General features: G+C 41.5%; 2 protein-coding genes across 2 annotated transcripts in view; both read right to left on the reverse strand.

Moving 5' to 3' along the window:
* The window catches only part of LOC146665243 (uncharacterized), a 466,438-nt gene extending 451,865 nt beyond the window's left edge, over positions 1-14,573 (reverse strand). The window contains exon 1 of the mRNA XM_085412800.1: positions 14,442-14,573. The gene's annotated coding sequence lies outside the window, so the exon portion shown is untranslated. The remainder of the gene's footprint in view (positions 1-14,441) is intronic.
* Positions 1-25,024, reverse strand: part of LOC146665247 (uncharacterized) — a 164,666-nt gene that overhangs the window by 16,935 nt on the left and 122,707 nt on the right. The window lies entirely within an intron of this gene.

The following is a 25,024-nucleotide window of genomic DNA, read 5'->3' on the forward strand; positions in this document are numbered from 1 at the left end:
GTGGCATCAGTAATGCCAGGCGGGGAGTGTTCTGTCCCAAGTAAAAGATTAAAAATGGTTCATAATAATTTAGTGATAAAAATGTCATATTTCATCTGTGGTAATTTATGTTAAAAAAGAGAGTCATTTAGTTAAAAATATGTTCTATACAGTCAGCATTAGTTTTTCTGTATCTTATTTTGAAGGAGTAATCTGTGCTCGCAATGCATTGTGGGAAGCAGAAGCTGCAGTCAGTTGGGAAAAAGCATTGTACAGAAAACCTGCCTATCCTGTGGCCTGAATCTTTATATACACCATCGAAAGTAATGGCTGTAAGTTTATTACATGTTCTGGTTTGTTTTATATGTTTATAACAGCTGATTTAGAGATCGTTTTGTGAATGTGTTTGTACCAGGAATTAGCCTTATCCCAGAAGCGGATTTTGCTTAGAGCATGGTCTATTACCATAGCAATGATGCTAGCGATCTAATTTGCATATCAGAGGATTGATAAAACTACTGTTTATCGTTACTTAGCAGCTAAGACTAACTTTGATACATGTTTTCTATCACTAACTATTTCTTTTGTGCATTTATTTCACAATGTCAAAGAGCTAAAGGATATTTCATTTTCTGGTTTATTTTTTAGTTTCACTCAGCACTTTCATCGAGCTATTCAAGCCACAATTGTAAAAGATTATTACGGTCTTCTCGATGGCTTACAAAGGAGCAAGATGCTCAGTTTCCTGGCTCATGAAAATTGAGTTTGGCTTGCTGTTGACCTGCGTTAACATACACAGTGTATCCAACATGTAGTGATAACAGTATAATATGTGACTATCACTGTGTTTAACTATCATAATAATTCTTAGGGTACTGAGTGCATGCTTAATTAGTTTTTTTTTTTTTTAACATACTGCTCCATTGCTATGTTTGACAGGCTGAAGTTGTCGGGTCACCTCCTAAATCAACCATCTTTTACAGGTGTTTTGTGCCAGAAATGGAGTGTCCACTGAAGACTGAAGATACTGAATCTCTACACCTTGCCATTGATCCCTCTTGTGCCTTCATCTAGACAAGAGACATTCACTTAACCACTCTCACATGCTCTGTACCTACATCACCTTCCCTGACAGTCGTAGCTTGGCTCATCTGAGGGTGAAATTATAAGAATGTGTTATTTTGCAATGTGCTCTCTAGGGTTCCTAAATAAAATATGGCATTGAGGTCATTTCTTTTGAATTAATCCCTTCTTCTGAAATATAAGAACCTCTCCTGGTTTTAATGGTACTTTGGATTTCCTTGCTTTCTGTTCCACTCCCAACCCCAAATAGATGCTGACAAGCTGACACAGTAACATGGAAGAGGGAAAGAAGTTAGAAAGGACTAATACAAATAAACCTAATTCTTAACAATCAAAAGTGTAAAATAAGAACAATAATAATAATAAAGATAAAAGATGAAGTAACAAGTTTTTACTTTTTAGTTTATTCAAAATGATCATCCAGATGTCTGTGACATGTGATGACAAACACTATAATGGAAGGCCTTTGTCATCACATGCTTAAACTCATCATCTATTTTTTGCATATGCTGAACAGGCAGTCAGACATGCTGTAACTGTGGGGTAGAAAACTGCATGAACACCATACGGCAGGGGTCTCAAACTCCAGTCCTTGAGGGCCGCTGTCCTGCAGCTTTTCCATGTGTCCCTGTTGCAACACACCTAGTAGGTCATTAGCAAGACTACAGAACTTGACTGCATGCTGAGTTGGCAATTCAGCCATTTGATTCATGTTACAGCAGCTCATGAGTGAATGAACATGGTGCAATAAAAGTATTTTTAGAAGTATATGTTTCCAAATACATACATTTACTTAAATTTACTTGAGTAGGGTTAGGGGTTGCCACCTCAGCATGCAGTCGAGTTCTATTCTCTTGCTCATGACCTACTAATTGTATTCAGGTGTGTTGCACCAGGGACACATGGAAAAGTTGCATGACACCGGCCCTTGAGGACTGGAGTTTGAGGCCCCTGTCACACAAACGCAAAGCAGGAGATGAAGCATAGCTGAATATGTTTCCAAACCAACTTCATTCTAAGCCAAAGACTAGAAAATATGGTGAAGCATGTCTTCCCCTTGGCTTCACCTGCACAAGTGCAAAGGTAGGTCTCCCCTGCAGAATTGGTTTTCCCTGCGTCGAGAGCAGGCGCTGGGCTCTTCAAATCATTCTTGATTTTTAGTTCACAAACACTTGTTGTAATAAATAACTACTCCTGACATTTTGGAGATGTTAGCTCTTTATACAGTAAAGTTACAGTGGGATACGAATAATATCAGGCTGATCCTGCCAGGATTTGTTCCCTCGGTTCAAACCATGGACAAACAGTATCCCACAGTTGTTCATGTTTTTAAACCCATTTTGCACAGAGAGGCATTTTTTGAAAAATGTATTGATAGCAATGTTGAATATTATTACACAAGAAAAATTACTCTGTGACGCCTCTGCCTTTCTAAATGGAGGGACAGTAACTGCGTGTGTAAATGTAAGCATGCAAAACCTGAAGATAGAGGCAAAATACTGTTAATCTGACTATCTGCCATTCTGCAATTCATCATCTGTAAACAATAACGTGGCGCACATACCTTTAACGTTGCGTGACGAACTCTGTATTCTTCGTCCACAAATAAACCCAAAAAAGGATTTTTTTTTAAATCTCTGTTTTCAGTTATTTTTTAAAACTCGTAACACGTTCCGCTTACGTGTTACGTGTTTACTGTGTTTTCAAAATCACCCGTGTAGGTGCGGACGCAGCGTAAAAGAGTTAGTAGTTTATTTTCTTACTACCTGCAGATTATTTGTATTTGCTTAATTGTTTACTAAATGTTTGAGGTGTGAAATAAACCGCAATGGAGCAAAATATGGGGGGGGGGGGGGGGGGGGGATATTTTTCTTGTAAAACTAAGGGGGGCCCAGCAAAAAAAGTTTGGGAACCACTGAATTAGAATAACTATTCACTTTAGCTAAAGTCATTAAGTTAGCTAAAGAGTTGGGATGCTGTGTAAGACATTACCGTATTTTCACGACCATAAGGCGCACTTAAAAGTCTTAGATTTTCTTCAAAAAGTGCGGCGCGCCCTATAGCGCGGTGCGCCCTATGTGTTGTAAGGAGGACGTAGTAGAGAACACCATGAGAACGTTAAAGGGTGAAGTGTGGGCGTTGATCGTATATACCGGGACAATCGCACATACCTGTATAAAAGAACAGGTATGTGCATTATGCAGGACATCGTTGTTTTAACAAATGGCAAAGAGACACGCTTACGAAGCACAGTTTAAACTGAAGGCCATCAGCTACGCGGAGGAACATGGAAATCGAGCAGCGGCGAGAGAATTTAAGATTAACGAATCGATGGTTCGCAAATGGAGGAAGCTGGAAAACAAGCTCCGGCAGGTCAAGAAAACGCAGCTGAGTTTCCGCGGACATAAGGCGAGGTGGCCCGAGTTGGAGGAAAGACTCGAGCGGTGGATCATCGAGCAAAAAGCGAGCGGGAGAAGCGTTTCGACGGTCACCATTCGGCTAAAAGCAGTTTCACTAGCTGAAGAGATGAACATTGAACATTTCCAAGGAGGTCCGTCTTGGTGCTTTCGTTTTATGAAACGGTGCCATTTTTCCATCCGGACCAGGACTACGGTAGCGCAGCAACTTCCAGCAGATTATAAGGAAAAGCTGGCCATCTTCCGCTCCTACTGCAGCAAACACATCGGCGACAAAAACATCCAGCCCAGCCACATCACAAACATGGACGAGGTCCCGCTCACTTTTGACATCCCGGTGAGTCACACTGTGGAGAAGAAGGGGACCAGCACGGTAGCGATACGCACAATGGGGTATGAAAAGTCTTCTTTTACTGTTGTGCTTGGCTGCCATGCTAATGGACAGAAACTGCCGCCTATGGTGATTTTTAAGCGAAAGACTTTGCCTAAAGAGAAGTTTCCAGCAGAAATCATCATTAAGGCAAATGAAAAGGGCTGGATGGATGAGGAAATGATGAAAGACTGGCTGAGGGAGGTGTATGTAAGGAGACCAGGTGGTTTTTTCCACGCATCACCATCGCTGTTGATCTGTGACTCTATGCGTGCCCATCTCACAGCCGATGTGAAAAAACTAGTGAAACAAATAAACTGTGAGCTTGCTGTCATTCCGGGAGGCCTGACAAAGGAACTCCAACCGCTGGACATCGGTGTGAACCGCCCGTTCAAAGTAAGGCTGCGAGCGGCCTGGGAGCGATGGAGACCACAGTTTCACTAAGAGTGGAAGGCAGCGCCGGGCGAGTTACGCCACAATTTGCCAATGGATTGTAGATGCTTGGGCTAACATGTCTGCTGGCACTGTTGTTCGAGCTTTCGCAAAAGCCGGCATCGTTTCCGAGGAGCCGCACGGCACGGAAAGTGACTCTGACGGTGAAGACAGTGAACCTGGCATGTTTGATGGAGATTTAGCGCAGCTGTTCAATTCAGACACAGAGGATGAGGACTTCGATGGGTTTGATTGATGATAAAAATGTGAGTACCAAACTTTGTTTTGCTCCTGCTTTATTTTTAAATACGCACACTTGTATGCTTGTGTGTTGTTGATGATGACAATTATTGGTAATAAAAATGTGAGTAAGGTACGCCTTATGTGTGTGTTAAATACAGTAAGGGCACACATAACTGAGACCGCCTTTTAGCACAGTGCGCCTTATGGTCGTGAAAATACGGTAATAAAGCTAAAATACAAAGGTTTGGACACCGTTTTGCATGCTTCCCTGCTGTAGGGGTCTCTGCAAGCATACAGGGCTCTGAGAGGGTACAAGATGACAACTTTGGAATTCTACTAGAAACAGTCGATCATATTTGTTTGTCAAAGCTGAATCCAGGGCAAACTACGCTAAATTAGCGTTTTTAGATAACAGCTACAATAAGCATAAAAGTTACTGTACGGCTATCATTTGTTAACATGACGCTTGTTCTTATACATGTAATACATTTATTACCAACCTGAGAGTTTATCCGCTGGTCATTCGACATGACAAATGACTTCTGAAGTCTTAATTCAGCTCAAGACGCTGTAGATTCCCGTCAGTAACACTTTCGGTCCGCTAGTAAAACGTAGTTCTATTAATCTGCGCTCGATTACTTTTGAACCGGAACCGGGTGTAAGTCCCAAAAAACTGAATTTTGGAACTGAAATTGAATAGTAGAACTGAAACTGAATGGTGAGAAGTGAATGTGAAATTATTCGAGAGCTAACTTTTTAAAGGATAAAATATGGTTTCAAAGCAAATGAATTCATTTTCAAACTATAAAATTCAATTTCAGTTTAGTGATGATCATTTTCAAACCAATAAATTGAATTTCAAATTAGGCTAATTCCTATTCAGTTTTTAAAAGCATTTATTCAAGTTACAATTCAGATTCAATCTGAGCAATTCAAATTCAAATTTAACTTATTCAAATTCAGTTTCTGATGGCACAGATTTCTGCCCATACCTCCGCCCCAGTCTCAAGTCTTTTGCAGACTCCAAGAGGTTTTCTTCCAAGATTGCCCTGTATTTGGCTCCATCCATCTTCCCATCAACTCTGACCAGCTTCCCTGTCCCTGCTGAAGAGAAGCACCCCCAGAGCATGATGCTGCCACCACCATATTTGACAATGGGGATGGTGTGTTCAGAGTGATGTACAGTGTTAGTTTTCCAACACACATAGCGTTTTGCATTTTGCCCAAAAAGTTCCATTTTGGTCTCGTCTGACCAGAGCACCTTCTTCCACATGTTTGCTGTGTCCCCCACATGGCTTGTGGCAAACTGCAAACGGGACTTCTTATGGTTTTCTGTTAACAATGGCTTTCTTCTTGCCACTCTTCCATAAAGGCCAACTTTGTGCAGTGCATGACTAATAGTTGTCCTATGGACAGATTCCCCCACCTGAGCTGTAGATCTCTGCACCTTGTCCAGAGTCACCATGGGCCTCTGGGCTGCATTTCTGATCAGCGCTCTCCTTGTTCGGCCTGTGAGTTTAGGTGGACGGCCTTGTCTTGGTAGGTTTACAGTTGTGCCATACTCCTTCCATTTCTGAATGATCGCTTGAACAGTGCTCCGTGGGATGTTCAAGGCTTGGGAAATCTTTTTGTAGCCTAAGCCTGCTTTAAATTTCTCAATAACTTTATCCCTGACCTGTCTGGTGTGTTCTTTGGACTTCATGGTGTTGTTGCTCCCAATATTCTCTTAGACAACCTCTGAGGCCGTCACAGAGCAGCTGTATTTGTACTGACATTAGATTACACACTGGTGCACTCTATTTAGTCACTGGCACTCATCAGGCAATGTCTATGGGCAACTGACTGCACTCAGACCAGAGGGTGCTGAATAATTACGCACACCCCACTTTTCAGTTATTTATTTGTAAAAAATGTTTGGAATCGTGTATGATTTTCGTTCCACTTCTCACGTGTACACCACTTTGTGTTGGTCTTTCACGTGGAATTCCAATAAAATTGATTCATGTTTGTGGCTGTAATGTGACAAAATGTGGGAAAGTTCAAGGGGGCCGAATACTTTTGCAAGCCACTGTAAATAAATACTCATCTATCTGGCAAAATATATCACCTTCAGCCACTTCCTGACATCAAAAAATTGGGGGGAGGGCAATATTTACACACAATCCAATTAGTCAATTCTCAGCATCCCTCTTTCTGCTACTCATAGAACCTCAGGTACTGGACAGCTGTTTTGAAAAAGTATTCACTTATCTGCTTTCACACGCATATGAACTTGAGTGACATCCCATTCTTAATCCATAAGGTTTAATATGATGTTGGCCCATACTTTGCAGCTATAACAGCTTCATCATTTCTGGGAAGGAACTCCACAAGGTTTAGTAGTGTATTTATGGGAATTTCTGTGAGGTCAGACACGGGCGATCGTGGCTCAAGAGTTAGGAGTTCGCCTTGTAATCGGAAGGTTACCGGTTCGAGCCCCGGCTCGGACAGTCTCGGTCGTTGTGTCCTTGGGCAAGACACTTCACCTGTTGCCTACTGGTGGTGGTCAGAGGGCCCAGTGGCGCCAGTGTCCGGCAGCCTCGCCTCTGTCAGTGCGCCCCAGGGTGGCTGTGGCTACAATGTAGCTTGCCATCACCAGTGTGTGACTGTGTGTGTGGATGACTGGATATGTAAAGCGCTTTGGGGTCCTTAGGGACTAGTAAAGCGCTATATAAATACAGGCCATTTACCATTTACCAGGCCATTTACACTGATGTTGGACGTGAAGGCCAGGGACACAGTGTCCACTCTAATTCATCTCAAACAATATGAGAGTGAGGTCAGGAGTCTGTGCAGGCTAGTCAAGTTCTTCCACACTAAGCTTGCTCTGTCTTTATGGACCTTGCTTTGTGCACTGGTGAGTAGTCATGTTGGAAGAGGAAGGTCCCATCCCCATAGACAGGAAGCATGAAATTGGTCAAAATCTCTTGGTATGCTGAAGCCTTAAGTGTTCCTTTCACTGGTACTAAGGTGTCCACACCATAATCCCCCATATTCCAATGACACTCTTGACACAGTGTAGTCAGACAAGTACCGGTTTTCTGACAACTGCCACATCTAGACTCGTCCATCAGATTTCCAGACAGAAAAGCTGGAATCTTCACTCCAGACAATCTCCATTGCTTTGGAGTCCAGTGAAACGTGCTTTACACCACTGCATTTGATGCAGATGATCAGCCATGAAAACCCATTCCATGAAGCTCTCTAACTGTTCTTGAGTCAATCTCAAGGCCACAGGGTGTCTCATTGTGTTGGCCTTGAGGTGAAGCCCTCCGTGCTACTCTTTTGGCCAGCTTATTATCTCAGAAGGGTATCTCATGAGTGACAGTGTGTGTGTGCGTGTGAGAAAATGACGTGCGCGTTGTCTATTCTTCCCAGCACATTCTCTGATGTGACTTTGTTGAAATGTTCTGGGAACATTAACACATTCTCACCCTAGTGCATGGTGCAGTACATGGTGGCCATAGATGCATAGCCACAGATGTCCAAGAAACGCCATGTCTTTCCCTGGAGACCAGCAACAGCCCATTGGTACACATTTCACAAACATAAACTATGACCTATGCGGAAGTGTGCTACCAGAATGAGGAAATGCTGCTGGATAGAGGGAAAATCAGACCCCTTCAGCTATTTGTGCTGCTTTCACCAGTGCCTGCTCGCACAGTGGGTTCCCTCCTGTGTCCCTTTTGACTGATGTGCTGAGAATTAGATTCTGTCACTTAAAGGCTCACTGGGGCGACACCCCACAGACTTTTTACCGGGTAAAAAGGGGGGTGCCCTGGTGGTATATAGAGAAACAAGAATGAGGTCACTTTCAGTTTCTGCCTGATATGTGTGACTGCTGCTACAATGGATGCTGAAAAATGTTGAAGACTATGGAGTATATAAATAGTGCAGCTTTGCCACAGCATTGAATATAATAAAATGTTGACAATGAATAATACAATTGGGTAAGACTTATGATAAATCATGAATTGTAATAATTTATTAGAATCGTTTTAATCTTTACAAAAAGAAAAAGAAATGAAATGAAAATATGATTAACAATGTTTGTTAATCATTAGATATCTTGTAATTGGTTACTTTGTCATTAGTTTGCATATAAAAAACATAATTAGTTGTTGATCAGTAAAAACAGCAGCTATGTTCTGATGACATTAGTATGCATAAGATTTCATAAACTATATTATGTATTAGCTAATGTTAATGAAATGTTATTGCAATCTGGTAATAACAGTGCCACTCTGTAAAAGTCAGTGCTTATTGAGCTTACTGAGTGAGTCCTCCTCTACACTTGGGCAGCACTCTTTGGTTTCATATACTAACACAATTAATACAGTCCTGAAGAAAAGTTTAACACCACTTTAAAAATGGCAAAAAATCATATATTGCATGGTTGGATCTTAACAAGGTTCCAAGTAGAGCTTCAACATGCAACAAGAAGAAATGGAAGAAAGACATAACATTTTCTCAACGTGCAATTTATTGAAAACAATCCTTAAACTAAAACAGGCTGTTTTACAGCTAATCAAAAGTTTAGCACCACATGCCTTTAAAAGGTCAGATCTGTGCAAAACTGTGGATTCATTGTCATTTTCTGTCAGGTAGTTCCACTGTCATGACGTTCTGATGGCAAAGGCAAAAAAAATCTTCCCTTTTACAATGTGGTCAGATTGTTGAACTGCATAAGCAGGGTCTCTCACCGTTTTTGCTGCTGAGGTGGGACGCAATAAGAAAGTCATTTGGAATAAATGATCCTGAGGGTTATGGAACAAAAAGTCAAGTGGAACACCCAAAAGAATTTCACCAGCACTGAGCCAGAGGATCCAATTGGCTGTCTGTCAAGACACTGGACAATCCTCAGCCCAAGTTAAGGCCGTTATTGGTGCCGACTGCAGGTACCATTGTATAATCAGACCTGATCTTATCTCACAGACCTCACAGTACCATAACACCCTAAGAGAACACTTCGGTCTCAGACTGTTGTTTTACTTGTGGTTCCTGAGTATTTAATGGGAGGCAGAGCCTTAAACTTTCAGGCTCCTCCTATTTCGAACCAGCTCCCAGAAGATTTTATGGTTTTACCATAATCCCTACCAATGCAATCCAATTTGCTAATTTTTTTATTAACATGAATTCCAGGCTCTTAAGTAACCAAGTTACTTAACCTAGATCAAACCCTAATAGCTAGGACATGATAAGACAACTGTAATATGAAACCATTTGAAAGGCGATGATAGTTTTTAGCTTTCAGATTGATTCAAAAACATATAAAAGGAACTCAGGGAGCTCAGATTCTTTTTTTTTTTTTTTTTTTTTTTCACCTTTTATTGTTTATTTTATTTTCACTTACTGAATACGGGACAGACTTGACTGGGGGAAAGAAGGGGAGAAAGAAAGAGGGAAAGAGAAACAGCTGAGAAGAGGGACGGGGGAGAAGGGCAAAAGACAAAAACCAACAGAACGGGCAGAGAAAAAAAAATGCATATATCAATCACCTGGATCACCTGCTGAGAAAGAAAAAAGAAAGCAAGCAGAAGAGAACAAGAGTAATAGAATAAACAACATCACAATGATATATGGGAATATGACAGTAAATACTAAATGTTAAACATTATTGTGCAGCACATAAGATCAACAGAACACAGTGTGCTTTGAGGTAGGAGCCAAAAAGGGTGTAGTTTGTGGGTGTGATCACCCGTGTGTACACCTGTGAGCATGGACGCGCTTGTTTTTTGTTTTTTTAAAAGGTTCCTTCATGTAATAATCTGCTAGAGAGTGTGGGGGGGCCACAGCCCCGTCCTTCAGGGCGTGAAGCAGGTGTGGAGGAGATCAAAACTCCAGACATCCAGAGGCCCCCAGAACACAAGAGACCAAGGAAGACCAACAGAGGGGCAGCTGCGCCACTGTCCCGGAAAGAGCTGAGGAGAGTCCCAGATGAGGGCTCACTCAGCAGCCGCGGAGCAGAAGCCAGGGGGAGTTGCAGTGACGCGCCCGTGAGCTCCGCCGGCAGCCAGCTGCGCCTGAGTGACCGAGCCCCAGGCCGAGAGGCCGGGGGCACCCCACCTCCGAAGTGGCCCGAGCGAGCCCCAGGCTCCAGGCCCCGATAAGCGGCCGCCAAGGAGTGAGCCGGTGTGTACCTGGACGCCCATCCCCGGACACAAAGAACCACCAACGCACCGATGTCTGAGGGGGTCCGCCACTGGCAGGGGAAGTGGTGGTAGGGGGAGATAGGCCTCCAAACCTTGGAGGGCCTGAGATGTCCCCAGAGAGGTGGCGCCTGACACCCAACCTGACATATAGACACAGACATACAGGCACACACAGATACAAACATCCATTCCCACCCTCATGCTCTCATATGCACTTACTCCACACTCAACCAACGTGGAGACAGACATAAAGAGACGTTGTACACACGATCACACTCCCCAAGCGTACTCTACAAACCGGGTCTAGGTGCCCCCGCCCCTGGAGGGGGGAACTGCACCCAGACCCAGGTGGTGTTTCCCTTTTCCCTGCGGTGGGGGGAGGCAGACCGCCCCGACTCCGCAGCAGCAGGAAGGCTCCACACTCCAGACCGCAGTCGGACGGCCAACTCCTCCTCCTAGTCCTAGCCCCCCTGCTCCAGCAGGTCGCAGAGAACGGGGGTGAGAGAAGACTCCGAACCTCCCTCCACCCGCTCATTGTAATGTTGATGCATGTGTGTTCTAAGGTGCATTTAAAACCCAGGAGGGCTTGGAGCTACCTGCCAGAGAGCAGCAGGTAAGCGCATGGTCCCTCCTGCTAGCCCTCAATGTCTACGTGTATTTAAAATTGAGAGGTGGGCAACGATGCCAGGGGTGGGGTGTACACCCTGATGGTACTTTGGACTCCGTGTATCGTGCCCACCCCCCAAGATCCTATATGTATGTGTAATGAGGCAGAGGCAGCCAGAAGGGGACAGGGGGGGGGGGGGGGTAGCCTCCTCTGCACCCTGGTGACATACCCCTACTCCAAGGCCCTGCATGTGTGGGTGGTTGTGGTGGAGCGGGAAGAGGGAGGCAGCTGGAGATGGGGAGGGAAGGAAGGGAGGGGCAAGTGACCCCTCCCTGGGGCCAGCTCCCCCGCTGACCCCAGTAGGCACCCCCATACTCCGCGACCCGCCAGGGAAAGGGGGCCCAGGCCCATCCAGACCGGGCCCAGTGCAGCAGCGCCGCCCGGCCCCACAGAGCCCGGGACAGTCCACCCAACCCCACCACAGAGAAAACTGCACCCACCCCACCATCCACTCATCTTCCAGACTACATAAGACAATAAACACCCAGGCTGAGATCTTCCTCCACCTCTCCTGTATCTCCCCCTCCTGCAGAGGCAGCTCCTGAGGAGAGGAAAGCTCCTGCAAGATGTGACAATCTCCCCCACCAGTTGAAGAGCCCCCCAGGTGGCTCGACGCACCGGCGGCACCCTGCTCCAGGGCTGGGCCCCCATGCACCCACCCGCCCACAACCCCGGCAACACACCAACCAGGACCCAAGCCCCCGAGGCCCGGTCCGGGTCCCAGCCCAGAGACGGAGCGCCCCCAGAACCTCACGCCCATCCCGGACCCACCCAGGGGCAGCCAGGCTACCAGGTCAGTAACCCACGTCCGTCAGCACAGACCCTCCCCTAGCCCCGCTGCACGCAGCCGCGAGGAAACAGTCACCGGAGAGCCAACAGAGCCCCTAACCGGACATGACCGCTACCCCGGGTTGAGCCCCCCAAGGAAGATGCCTCCGGGGAACCCCCCGACGCCCTAAGCCTGTCCCTACCCCCACACCAATCACAACAGTGAAGGCGGGACCAAACTATGACCCCCCACCCCCACTAGGTGATGGAGCTGATCAAAGGAGCCCAGAGCAATTGATCTGATGTGGTGGCAGAGGCTGTATCAAGACTAATGTAATCTAATAGATAATTTCTATATTGGTTAGAATTAAGATTATTTTTATTTTTCCAGTTCATGAGGACTGTTTTCTTGGCTATGCATAGGGCAGTGAAAACCATATGGGCGATATTCTTTTCTGAAGTGACATTATCTAAGCTGCCCAACAAACACACTAAGGGGGAAGTTGGAATGTTACATTTCAGACACTTCGATAAGTCTTCACATATCTCGCGCCAAAACTTCTGAACTGGTGGACAGAACCAAAGAGCGTGGATATAATTGTCCGGTGAATTGGTTTGGCAGTGTGAGCAGTTGTTGGTAGACGTAAAGCCCATCTTGAACATCCGATGACCTGTATAGTGCACTCTATGTAATATTTTGTATTGAATTAATTGAAGACTGGGATTTCTAATTAGATGAAAGGTTTTTAAGCAAATCTGAGACCAGAAGTTTAGGTCTAAGTTAACTGATAAATCCGCTTCCCATTTTGCAATAGGAAGTGATATTGATTCATCTGTTTTAGAAAGCATTCTGTATATTTTGGATAGTAATTTGGGGGGTTTAAGAGTAAGAAATTGAACCACACTTGGTGGTGTTTGTAGTTCAACTTGACCCGGTTTAAATTTCTTTTTTACTATGGATTTAATTTGTTGATATTCTAAAAATCTTTTCTTGTTGATCCCATATTGTGTAACTAGTCCGTCAAATGAAATAAATTCTGTTCCTTCTAGTATATGTTCTAAATATTTGATTCCTTTATCACTCCAATCTGAAAAGTTTATCATATTATTGTTTTGTAATATGTCAGGGTTGTTCCAGATAGGTGTACGTTTGCATGGGATTAATGAAGACGCCGTCAATTTTAGAAACTCCCACCATGCTGTCAGAGAAGAGCTGATGTTGATGCTTTTAAAGCATTCATGTCGTTGGATGTTTGAGCTGATAAATGGTAGGTCTGAGATCTCTAGATTATTGCAGAGTGCTTGTTCTACATCTAGCCAAGGTTCATCTAAGAGGGTGTGTTTTAGCCATCCTGAGATAAACTGAAGCCTGTTGGCTAAGAAGTAGTGCTGAAAGTTAGGCAGTTCTAGTCCTCCTTTATCCTTGGTCTTTTGTAGTGTTTTTAAGCTTATACGTGGGGGTTTATTTTTCCAAAGGAATTTGGACATACATGAATCTAGAGATCTGAACCAATCTTGTGGCGGTTTAGTTGGGATCATTGAGAATAAATAATTTATTTTTGGTAAGACCATCATTTTTATAGCGGCAACCCTTCCCATGAGTGATATGGGTAGACATTTCCATCTAGCCAGATCATCTTCTACCTTCTTTAAAAGTGGGATATGGTTTAATTTAGTTAGATCTGCAAGCTTGGGAGAAACATTAATACCTAAATATTTTATATTTCCCGATTGCAGTGGTGTAGAAGAGGAATTATGGAAGGAGCAATTAATCGGTAGGACTGTAGATTTTGACCAGTTAATTGAGTAATCTGATATTCTTGCAAAAGAGTTTATCAATTCAATCACCCCAGAGATATTGGTTTGTGAATTTTGGAGAAAGAGTAACACATCATCCGCATAAAGGCTGATTTTATGTTCCACGTTCTTGCATTTTATGCCCTTAATTACTGAATTCTGTCTAATTGCTGCTGCTAGTGGTTCAATAAAAATTGCAAACAGTGAAGGGGAGAGTGGGCATCCCTGCCTGGTGCCCCTCAAGAGACAGAAGCTGGAGGATGTCTGGTCATTTGTTCTAACACAAGCTGTTGGGGAATTATATAATATTTTTAACCAGTTTATGAAAGAGGATCCAAAACCAAATTTGTGTAAAGTTGCAAATAGAAATTTCCAGTTAACTCTGTCAAATGCTTTTTCTGCGTCTAAAGAGAATATTGTAGTTTCTAGGTTTTTACTGTATGAGTAGTCTATCAAATTAAGTAATCTACGTGTATTTGTTGATGAGTGCCTACCTTTTATGAAACCAGTTTGGTCAGGATGAATTAAGAGGGGGGTTATTTTCTCCAGTCTCTTTGAGAGAGCTTTGCAGATTATTTTAAGGTCTACATTTATAAGGGATATTGGACGATAGCTTGAGGGATATACAGGGTCTTTGCCTGGTTTTAGCAGGAGATTAATGTTTGCAGAATTCATATTTGATGGAAGTCTGCCCTTTTCTTTAATTTCCAACAACGTTCTGTAGAAAACTGGTGCTAGAATCGACCAGAATTCTTTGTAGAATTCTGCAGGAAAGCCATCTGGACCTGGAGCCTTATTATTGTGCATACTTATCAGGGCTTCCTGGAGTTCACCTGGTGTCAGTGGTGAATCCAGTGCCATTGCTTGAGTGTCCAATAATTTTGGAAGAGTTATGTTGTCCAAAAACTGATCAATTTCTTTTTTAGATGGGTTTATTTGTGGTGAATACAACGTTTTATAGAAATCCCTGAAAATGTTGTTTATTTGTATCGGATCATATATTGTGTTCCCAGATGAATCTTGAACAGCACATATAGTTGTTTTTTCTTTATTTATTTTTAGCTGGTTTGCTAGAAATTGACCGGATTTATTACCATGTTCATAATTTTGTAGGCGTAGTCTTTGTACTAAGAATTTTGTTTTTTTATCAATTATCTCATTTAATTCTAGTTTTGTGCTAAAGGGAGCTCAGATTCTACGGTAAACAGTTTACTGTAGTACCGGTCAGATCACTGTGAAAATCTGCATTTGCTACTTTAACATAATCCAATAAATTACATCAAATGGTCATATTGGCAGCAGAGATTTAATGTCATAAAACAAAAAAAACAAAAAAGTACTAATCAAAGCATATATGACGCATGTAACTGTATATAAATATGGCATGACTAAATCATTTCAATTAAGATTGTTTATTAAATAATTTGAACTTGAAACTGACTGACTCCCTAAAATAGTGTGAGGTACTTAATGCACAAGTTCCACATTTTAATGTGATTCAACTTAAACACCTGAAGCTATTAATTCTTAATCACTCTCTACACTTCTTGTCTTCAACCCCATTAATTCTTCAACCAATGTCACTGTCCTGAATAATTAAAACTGCGAATGAAATTTCTTCCAATATGACAAGGATATGACACATGCAAGAGTGTATATAATCAAAGTTAATGTATTTGTGAATGAATGGTATCTGTATTCTTTTGTGCTGCACATCACTATAGGTTTATGGAAATTCTAACACAGGCTTTACATGTATTAACACATGTCAGTACTTCCGACCACTGAGGACAAGACAATGATCCTTGATGCAGAATTACACAATAAAATCCTCTTGTGTGCAGAGGAAAAGAGCAGGGTTATATCTTCTCTGTATGCTACACAGGCCTTAGGAGATCACAGCACATGGCGCACATTAATATTCCTATTTCTGCTTCAGTGCTCAAACTCTCAGTACAGCTTACTGTAACTGCTACAGCTATAATGTCATCAAAGTGCGGTATGTTGAGAAGCCAACATTTTGAAATGCATGACAGTGCAGCAATAATTACTTTTTATGGTTCATTTTTCAATTTGTGGAAATTAATCAAATCATTTTATGTCTTTTTTTCCATAAAAAAAGCATTTTCAAAGGAATAAATTTGCAAAATTTGGGTCTTACCATAGATTCACACTGATCAGATATTTAAGGCAGAAAAACCTCCAAAAGTTGATTCTGATCATCTAGACGTAGCGTTTTGTGGGAGAAACGTTTCGTCACTTATCCGAGTGACTTCTTCAGTCTCAGCTGACTGCAGGTTTCATCTTATAAACAGCACATTTGCATAATGACTGAAACCAGCCCACTGAAGGAACAATGGGCTGGGAGGTCAGTTCCTTAATATTAATTATGCAAACTCTCATGACCATTGATCAACAACTACTGATCAATGGCCATGAGTACCATTCACAGAGAGTTGGGGAATGGCTGCAATCCCCAATGCTGTCATTGTAAAATGGCGAAAGATGTACCCTTTGGTCCCCTCCTCGATTCAGAGATGGCCTCTTTGACTCCGCGCTCAAACCAGCGTTCCTCCCTGTCCAGGATGTGCACATCCTCATCCTTGAAAGAGTGTCCACTGGCCTGTAGGTGTACATAGACTGCAGAGTCCTGGCCTAACAAGGTAGCTCTTCTGTGTTGTGCCATCCGCTTTGCCCGAGGTTGTTTGGTTTCCCCGATGTATAATTCCTGGCAATCCTCCTGGCATTTAACAGCGTAAACTATGTTACTCTGTTTGTGTTGGGGGACCCAATCCTTGGGGTGGACCAATTTTTAGCACAGCGTGTTTTGGGGTTTAATGTACTGTTTATAAGATTGGGGAAACCTGCAGTCAGCTGAGACTGAAGAAGTCACTTGGATGAGTGACGAAAAGTTTCTCCCACAAAACGCTACGTCCAGGTGAACAGAATCAACTTTTGGAGATTTACTTACCTGGATGATTGAGCATGCATCAAGGCAGAAAAAAAATAGGAGAATGATATTAGCTTCATTGCAGTATGGATAAACAATTACATAGAGAAAATCATTTAAAATAGATACATATCAAGGGATTTTAGCTAGTTAAGGTTGATTCTTTTGTGGAAACATTAGGCTTTGCATTGATGGGACAGTGGATGGAATGGGGTCAGGGATCTGTATGAGAGGAGAGGGATGAATAGCTATTGTGACCCATCTTCCCAAAGGGTCAGAGAGCTTAAGGAATGCAGAAATGACATTTGTGCCCTTTTGTATTTCTGGCTGAACTCAAGGTTGTAGTGGCTTTAAGTTCTTTCTTGCCCAAAGTAATGAGACTGTGGCCAGTGGTGGTTGAGATGTTAAACATCTAAAAGGTTCAAATTTGCACACATTTTCCCACTTCTGTCAAAATTCACTGACTTTGTAAGAGGAATTGATTGCTGGCACAATTCAGTACTCCTGCAACCTACGTGACCAAAAAGATACAATACTTTAGAGTACTGTATAAACACACAGAGGATTGTTTAAATGTACTAGTGCTGTAATTAATGAAATAAGTGTGCAAACATCCTAGATAGTCTCCATCCTATACACTTTGACTATAAAAGTATCAATTTGTTTCATGACATCTTGTGATAATCCAACAATTAGAGTCTTTTAACTTAAAAAAAATTAAAGATGAAATAAATAAAGTTCTGAGAGTGATCTAATTAATACTGTACTTGTAGCAAGGAGCCATGACAGCTTTCTAGCCCCAAAATGGGATCTGGAAACTGCAACAAATCCCTCTGATTTTTGTTTTTTCCACAGGTGTGTGTTGCGAGTAGACTAGGTGACTTGAGGGATGTTCATATAATTCAATTTAGACTTAGAATGGGGCACCGGTTTAGCTCAGTTCGTTGAGCAGGCGACCACATGCCATACGGCTGAGAGCGGCCGGCCCAGTTTCAAGCCCCACCCGCAGCCCTTTGCCGCATGTCTTCCCCCTTCTCTCTCTGCCCCTGTTTTCCTGTCCTTTCTTTATTGTGTCTATCAAATAAAGCTGCAAAAGGCCAAAAATATTTTTAAAGAAATAGACTTAGTATAAAATCAAACAGCCACATATATTCGGATAAATATTCAAAGTGTGCGCAGATGTGTGCCTTAAAATCGTGATTTTCAACAGAATCTACAGTAGAGCTTAAGAAACTTTGAGGAGTCTTTCATCCACTGAATGAACACAACATGTATAATCTACCTAATTCTTTGGGGCGCAAGCAAAGCTGGGGATGCATGTGAAAAACAAATACTTACAAATAAAATGCAATTAAGTTGGTAACAAAATCAAGATTAGTTTTGGGCCTCTGATTCTGAGCCATTTCCAACCAGGTGACATGATGTCGACACAGTTCAGCGACCATAAATCTAAAACAAAAATGAAAATATCAGCTTGGCTTCTCTAGGAAATTACAAGCTCCTGGCCATCAAGGAACCACGGAGCTCAGTATTCACTTTTCAGACCTTTCTCATATTCTTCTGGCTCCCTCCAAGCTAATGAAAACTCAGAGGAAGCGAGGAGAAGCCCCCTGAGCGTAAACACATTGCATAATAGGCACTTCTTCAAAATGCTAACAGCCCCAGAAAAGGTCTTACCATTTCAGAGATTTAACACATAGAAACAGAGGTGAAAATCTTAAAAAAAAAAAAAAAAGGAAAAAAAGGGCATTTTCTCTACATACTGGTAGAGCACACTTAGCTGACATATTATATATGACAAGTCATATATCCTTTATTGTATCATTTGATGCCATCATGGACTTTTGCGGGAAGTTCTGAAGGTATGCTGCACCAGCTTGTATGTGTGTATATATATTCTGTACACATACATAGCTATTTATGATACAAGACATTCTTATTAAACTTTAGCATTTGGAGGACATGTTATCACAAGAACAGCACTTCCCAACAGATTCATCTTTCTGCAACATATTAAGCTACTAATACTACTGTAGTGCAATTTATTTTTAGCGCGTAATACCCATAAATCGCCAACGACACTTCAATTTTTCCATCTTTGATCTTTTTACCATCGCAAATTCACATATCTAAAAACAGTGTCTTAAAGGATTAAGTTATAATTAATGGTGAGCTGCACCCCTTTTAATTTATCCATTTAATATGACGGGCAAGGGTGATGAAACTACTTCAGACTTTAGGTGCAACGTCTTTGCAACATATAATTTTCATTTACATTGACAAGCAAGGACGTTTATTTCATACCAAATTCATGGTTAATAGCAGGAAGTTCCAATTGCTCTGGTGTTATGCCTCCTGTTCTCGGGAAAAGCCCTGGGTCTCGGGTGAATGGTGGCAACTCACTACTATCTTTGACTACCAGGCATGCACTGTGTGCCCTGGCTCTTTGTCAAATCCAAACAGAGAGGCTCTTAGTTTAAGTAATGAGAGGGGTGATTGAATATTTAAGCACTTAATTAAATTCTCTTTTTGCAGTGGGGGGTACACAGCAACTTGGTGGCACTCGTGTTTGAGTAATGTTATGTATTTCAGTGCTTGAGGTATGGAAAATTGACGTTTTTGCTTTCCAGAGTGAACATGCCATTCAGGATTATGAGGAGCTACAATTACAGGGACTGGGAGGATATACCGTGATTGTTATGAGCAAAGTAAGGAAAAATAATAACTAGTTGTTTGATTCTGAAAGCTACAGTGTGCCCACAGTCTTTTAAATACATATGTAGTGCAAATGAGCACTACCGATCAATACTGTTATAAAAACTAACAAAAGACATACAAATGCCAAAGACAGGAAAGGTCTGTGACACACTCGGGAACAAGAATATTGCCGCTAAAATTATTGATCAGAAAAATAGTCTTTAAAGGATTCAACTTGATGTCTGAGTGCATGAATCAGTATCCCCAGAGTATTCCAAAGGGAAAGGTGTGGTATCGTCATTAGGCCTTCAGTGCCCGCTCGAGTGTCCTTTCCTTTTTCACTCTGTCTCTCTCACTAAGACTGAACAATACACAGCAATAGCTACTCAATATTTCTACCCAGTGCTCGGCTGGCACATATTTACTTATGCGCCTTCTAATCAAACAAGTAAAGTATTTAAAGTCAGACCCTCACATCCAGTCTCTGCCAGATTGCCTCATCAATAAATTATGCCTAAATCTAGTTGCAAAGCGTAACAGGTTTAGCTGTCTTTAACAGTCTATTGATGAATTTCCATTTAGTCGAAAGCAAATCTATTACAGTTTTTCTCAAATGCTAAAACACATGTCACAAACGTTACCACCAGGTCCCCCAATGTCCAAACACAACACCCTTCTCTAAAGCTACATAAACACAACCACACCTTCCCACTGCAAAACTCAAACTCCCACACCAAGAGAGCAGCTCGAAGCTGTCAAAACTGTAAACACTATACACAGCATTACACACTACAGCAAAACAATTGAAAACACAATGCTCAATTTGTGAGAAGGTTCTTTGTTCCATAACTGCCAATGCATATTTTAGAAACTATACAGTAACGGATCGTCGTAGATCTCTGCAGAGGATTAGGCATTTAGATTTGTGAGTTTCATATGAGTAGTATAAATCTATAGAAAATCCTGCATGTACGTACACTACTGTAACACAACTCAATGCAAAAACAGAATCTATTGCACACAACAGTAATCTTGAAAACATGAACAGGGTGTGAAGTTTTTTTATTTACGTTATTCACACCACACACACACCACAATCACTGTGCGGCATCATGTCGCTGAGCTGTTGCTCGCATCTCGTCCGTAATGATGGTGCGAGGTTGTCTTGCTCTCCCTCCTGGACCTTCTCCTCTCCCATGTTGGCCTTCTCCTCTTCCTCGTTGGTCGCTCCTCTTCCTCCTCTCATTTGAACTCCTCTTCCTCATTGGCCTGCTCCTCTTCTTCCAGGGCCAGCTCTTCTCCCTCCTCTGCATCAAATTCCTCTTCCCCTGACTCTGCCTTCATCCATTGTGTTTGTTTGGAATCTTCAGCATACTGTGCACTCTGAACTTGCTTTTACATGTGGGTACAGCATTAGCAACAAGTGTCTTCAATTTTGAGTCATTGTGTGTAGTAAATGACGCCAGGTGTGTTCCCTGTGTTCAAAGATTGGTGACTGTGGCAAGCATTTTGCATCACATGGGCTTTCATTTGAGAATATGAGCAGAGTTGTTTTGCAACATGTGTTTTAGCAAGGAAAAATGTGTTTAGATTTATGAGTACAGAGGGTTGTGTTTTGTGAATTGTGTCTTCATGTGACATGTGTTTATGGTACTGGAATATGGTGGCTACATTTAGTAAATGTGTTTAGACTACTGGTCATTTGGGTTACAGGATTGGCTTTTGTGTTTTAACATTTGAGAAAAACTGTAAGAACAAGTGCAGCATATCGTCTGCAGCAACCCAAAACTCATGTGACTCAGTGCAAGCCCAAAGCACTTGCCCGTAAACAACCATGGTAATTGAAATTTAAAAGTTGTTGTATTTTTGAGAAGCACTCAGCTTCTACAAATTAATTCATGCATCTACATGATAATATTTCAATAAAAATAACCTCAGTTTGAGTCACCCATCTGAAATGCACCAAATGCCCCAAACCCTTTTTTCTTCTGTCGTGAAAGCTGTTTGATGTTTATGTGTTGGTCTAAAGTATGATACTAACCTTCATTTACACCTCATGCCTTCTCTTGTGGATTTTCTGTCTCCTAGCACACTAATATGATTGTTGGGGTAAGCACTCTCCCGCAGGATGTGCTCCTGGGATGAAGATTTCTGCTTATAAAGACATACTGAACAAAATACAGGTACAAAATACTTATTCTAACCTCGACTTAAACTCCAGGCATTATGGATATTTTTAAATACACTATACACACTGTATCCATAATATAACTAACGCCTGCTGACATTTACTGGCTGGAAAAAGAAGGAAAAATGTCTGAGTCTGTAATTTTACACCAACGTAAATGCACTGAGACTGAATAGAAGGCAAGACTTTCAGTATTTTTGGCCATTTGTCTTAACATTGATAATTCAATAATTTGTTTCTTGTCTTTACTTATATTAGTCCATTTTTAGCAATTACTGCTCATACATAAAAGTAGTTTGAGAAAACCCCTAAAGGCATGAATTCAACTATCCAGCTATTTCATTCAATAATAACTGCATACTGAATATATTCACTTAACTACCGAAGATGGTAGCGCTAAATTTAAAATGTAACCTTTGGACCCTGTTTGGCTTTGCAAGAATGTTACACCATCTGTGTTGCTATACATTAAGTGGACTTTATATAGCATGTGAGGAGTAATCTTTAAATGCCCTCCAGCACAATAAATGTGACACAGTTTGGAGGTTTTCAAAGTAGTGTGTGAAGCCTGTGATAAGACCTAGAGATTTGCTGAAAGACCGGCGATGAAAGTGAGACAGCTGGATGTTCATGTAAATTTATTCATGTTTTTTTAAAATATATTTCTATTGTATTACATTGCAATGTTTATTCAGATGTGTATTTTCAGCTGTGAATGTATAGGTCTTCCACTTTCACGGTTATAAGCACTGGTGCCTCACAGCAAGAAGGTACTGAGTTTGATCCCATCACCTAGCCAGGGCCTTTAGGTGTGGTTCTCTCCGCCATGTAGTTAGTGGGGTTAGGTTAATTGCTAAATTGCTCATAGTTGTGCTAGCACTGTGTCAGACTAGTGACTTGTGCAGGGTGTACCCCGCATCTCGCCATGTGGTAGCTGGAATAGGTTCCAGCTCCCTCCTGCGACCCTGACAAGGATAAGTGGAAGGGAATGGATGGTCTTCCACTCAATGGTATACTCCTCGTTTTAATTTTGAAATACCACTTAGCAATAATTTTTAATTTTAAATAAACTTTCTTGTTCAAATTTAGAATTGCTATAACAACCATATACAATCATGTTGCAAACACAGACTGTAAATAAAAGTTGGACATAGCCTCCGAGTCTAAAAAAAATGAGGCAATTGCAAAGTGTCGCAAACTTGTGTTCTTCCTATTTACTAACAGGGAAGACTCCTCATAATTTTATAAAGGTATATGAGAAAATAACCCTACTTCTTCCATTATTTAATACCAAAGTAAATGGAATTATAGACTTTATTGTTAGATTCATGCCTTTTTTAAATACAGGATGTTGTTCAGCTTACATATCATTGGCCCACCTGGAGTAGAAGACCTATTATTGGCATTGCTGCTTTGCGATGACAAGTTTCTATCTTGCAAGCATGCAGTGTTCACTAGTTTTTCACTCAGATTCCCTCTTTGTGCATGATACATGGTTTCCAAAAACCAAGATGGTGATAATGAGGTCATCACTGTAGCTACACCCATCTTTTATATACAGAGTGTTTTTAGCAAAGTGTCTCTCTCAACTATGAAGCTGGTGTTAAAAATATAACAACAGCAACCTTATATTTTGACTTATTTTCTCATTTTACCATAAAGGTATATTACATATGCTGCAGCCTTCCAAAAAATGGTAAAAGGTGTATTACCCAAATGCTCATCAAACACAGTGAGAATTTTTGTCCTCAAAGGCAGATTATAATGAGGAGAACCCTGAATGGATGGGTCTTTTTCTCCAAACATCCCAGAGGGTTATCACTCTTCAAAATAAAGCAAAGTACCTTTCATAGAGCTAGAGCGAAGACATGTAAACATCCAAAGAGCAAGGACAGTATGATTGAACTGTGTGTTAGAATGATCCCAGTTTCCATTAACCAGAAGTGTGCTACAGTATATTTGCCGACAAATGAAACTGCTACAGTGAAAATCGTTTTTAAAAAATGAATGTTTGTGAAAACAGAAACCACAAAATCTGAAAATGTAAGCACATCAGTTGTACTCTTGTAATATAGTTGCTTGAAATGAAGTTTATAAAAACCAAACACTGTGACAACCTTCTTTGGCTCAAAAGTGTGACACTTAGGAATGTGTCATTCATCTCTTTGGGTTGAATGTGTCACATAGTTAGACTTATGTCACACCCAATACTGTAGTTTAGTGTTGTACTGATTACTGTGTTCAGACAGCATTCAATGCAAGTCAACACAGGAAGCTTCCTTTAAATTTTAGTGAAAACTTGTGTTCACCCTAGTGGCTACCAATGCTCATGTTGTAACAATACTATTGTGTTGTATTTTACAATAGGACAGTTCATTTCTGTCAAATTGTCTGTTGGAGCCATATTATTTTATATCTACCAAAATAAAAGCCAAACATATCTACACCTTTATTCCCACTGACCGAACCAAAATCTTCCCACATCATTATCAGAATCTCATTATTGTGAATTAAATTATTTCAGACTCATCTAACATTCAGCACGTAAAACATTTGGAAAATGAGGCAGCCATTTGTTCTGTTGTCAAAAAATCCTGAATGAGTAGCAGTTAAAGATTACAACTTAAATAATTGTCAGTACATCTCACTGTTCAGTTCATTCATTTAATTCTTAGTTGCCAGTATTTCTAAACATTTTTATGGACACAAATCATGATGATTTGTATCAATCCTGTAAGACAGGAAGTCTTCAGCTACAATTGTAAAAAAGAAAAAAAAAGAAATATTAAATGGCCTGTATTTGTATAGCGCTTTACTTAGTCCCTATGGACCCCAAAGCGCTTTACACTACATTCAGTCATCCACCCATTCACACACTAGTGATGGCAAGCTACATTGTAGCCACAGCTGCCCTTGGGCGCACTGACAGAGGCGAGGCTGCCGGACACTGACGCCCTCTGACCACCACCAGTAGGCAACGGGTGGAGTGTCTTGCCCAAGGACACAATGACCAAGACTGTCGGAGCCGAGGCTTGAACCAGCAACCTTCCGATTACAAGACAAACTGCCAACTCTTGAGCCACGATCGTCCCTAACAGCTACTATTGTCTTTATATTTATTGGTTATGTACGGTGTACATTTTAGGACATCGTCAGGTCTAAAAAAAAAAAGTTGTCAGGTATCAGACAAAAAAATGTCAGGTCTCAGTTCTCAAGAAAACAGTTGTCAGGTATCAGACAAA

This window comes from Rhamphochromis longiceps, linkage group LG7 (assembly GCF_057381845.1).
Source record: "Rhamphochromis longiceps isolate RC_006_pf linkage group LG7, R_longiceps_female_GT1.1, whole genome shotgun sequence".
NCBI classification, from domain to species: Eukaryota; Metazoa; Chordata; class Actinopteri; order Cichliformes; family Cichlidae; genus Rhamphochromis; species Rhamphochromis longiceps.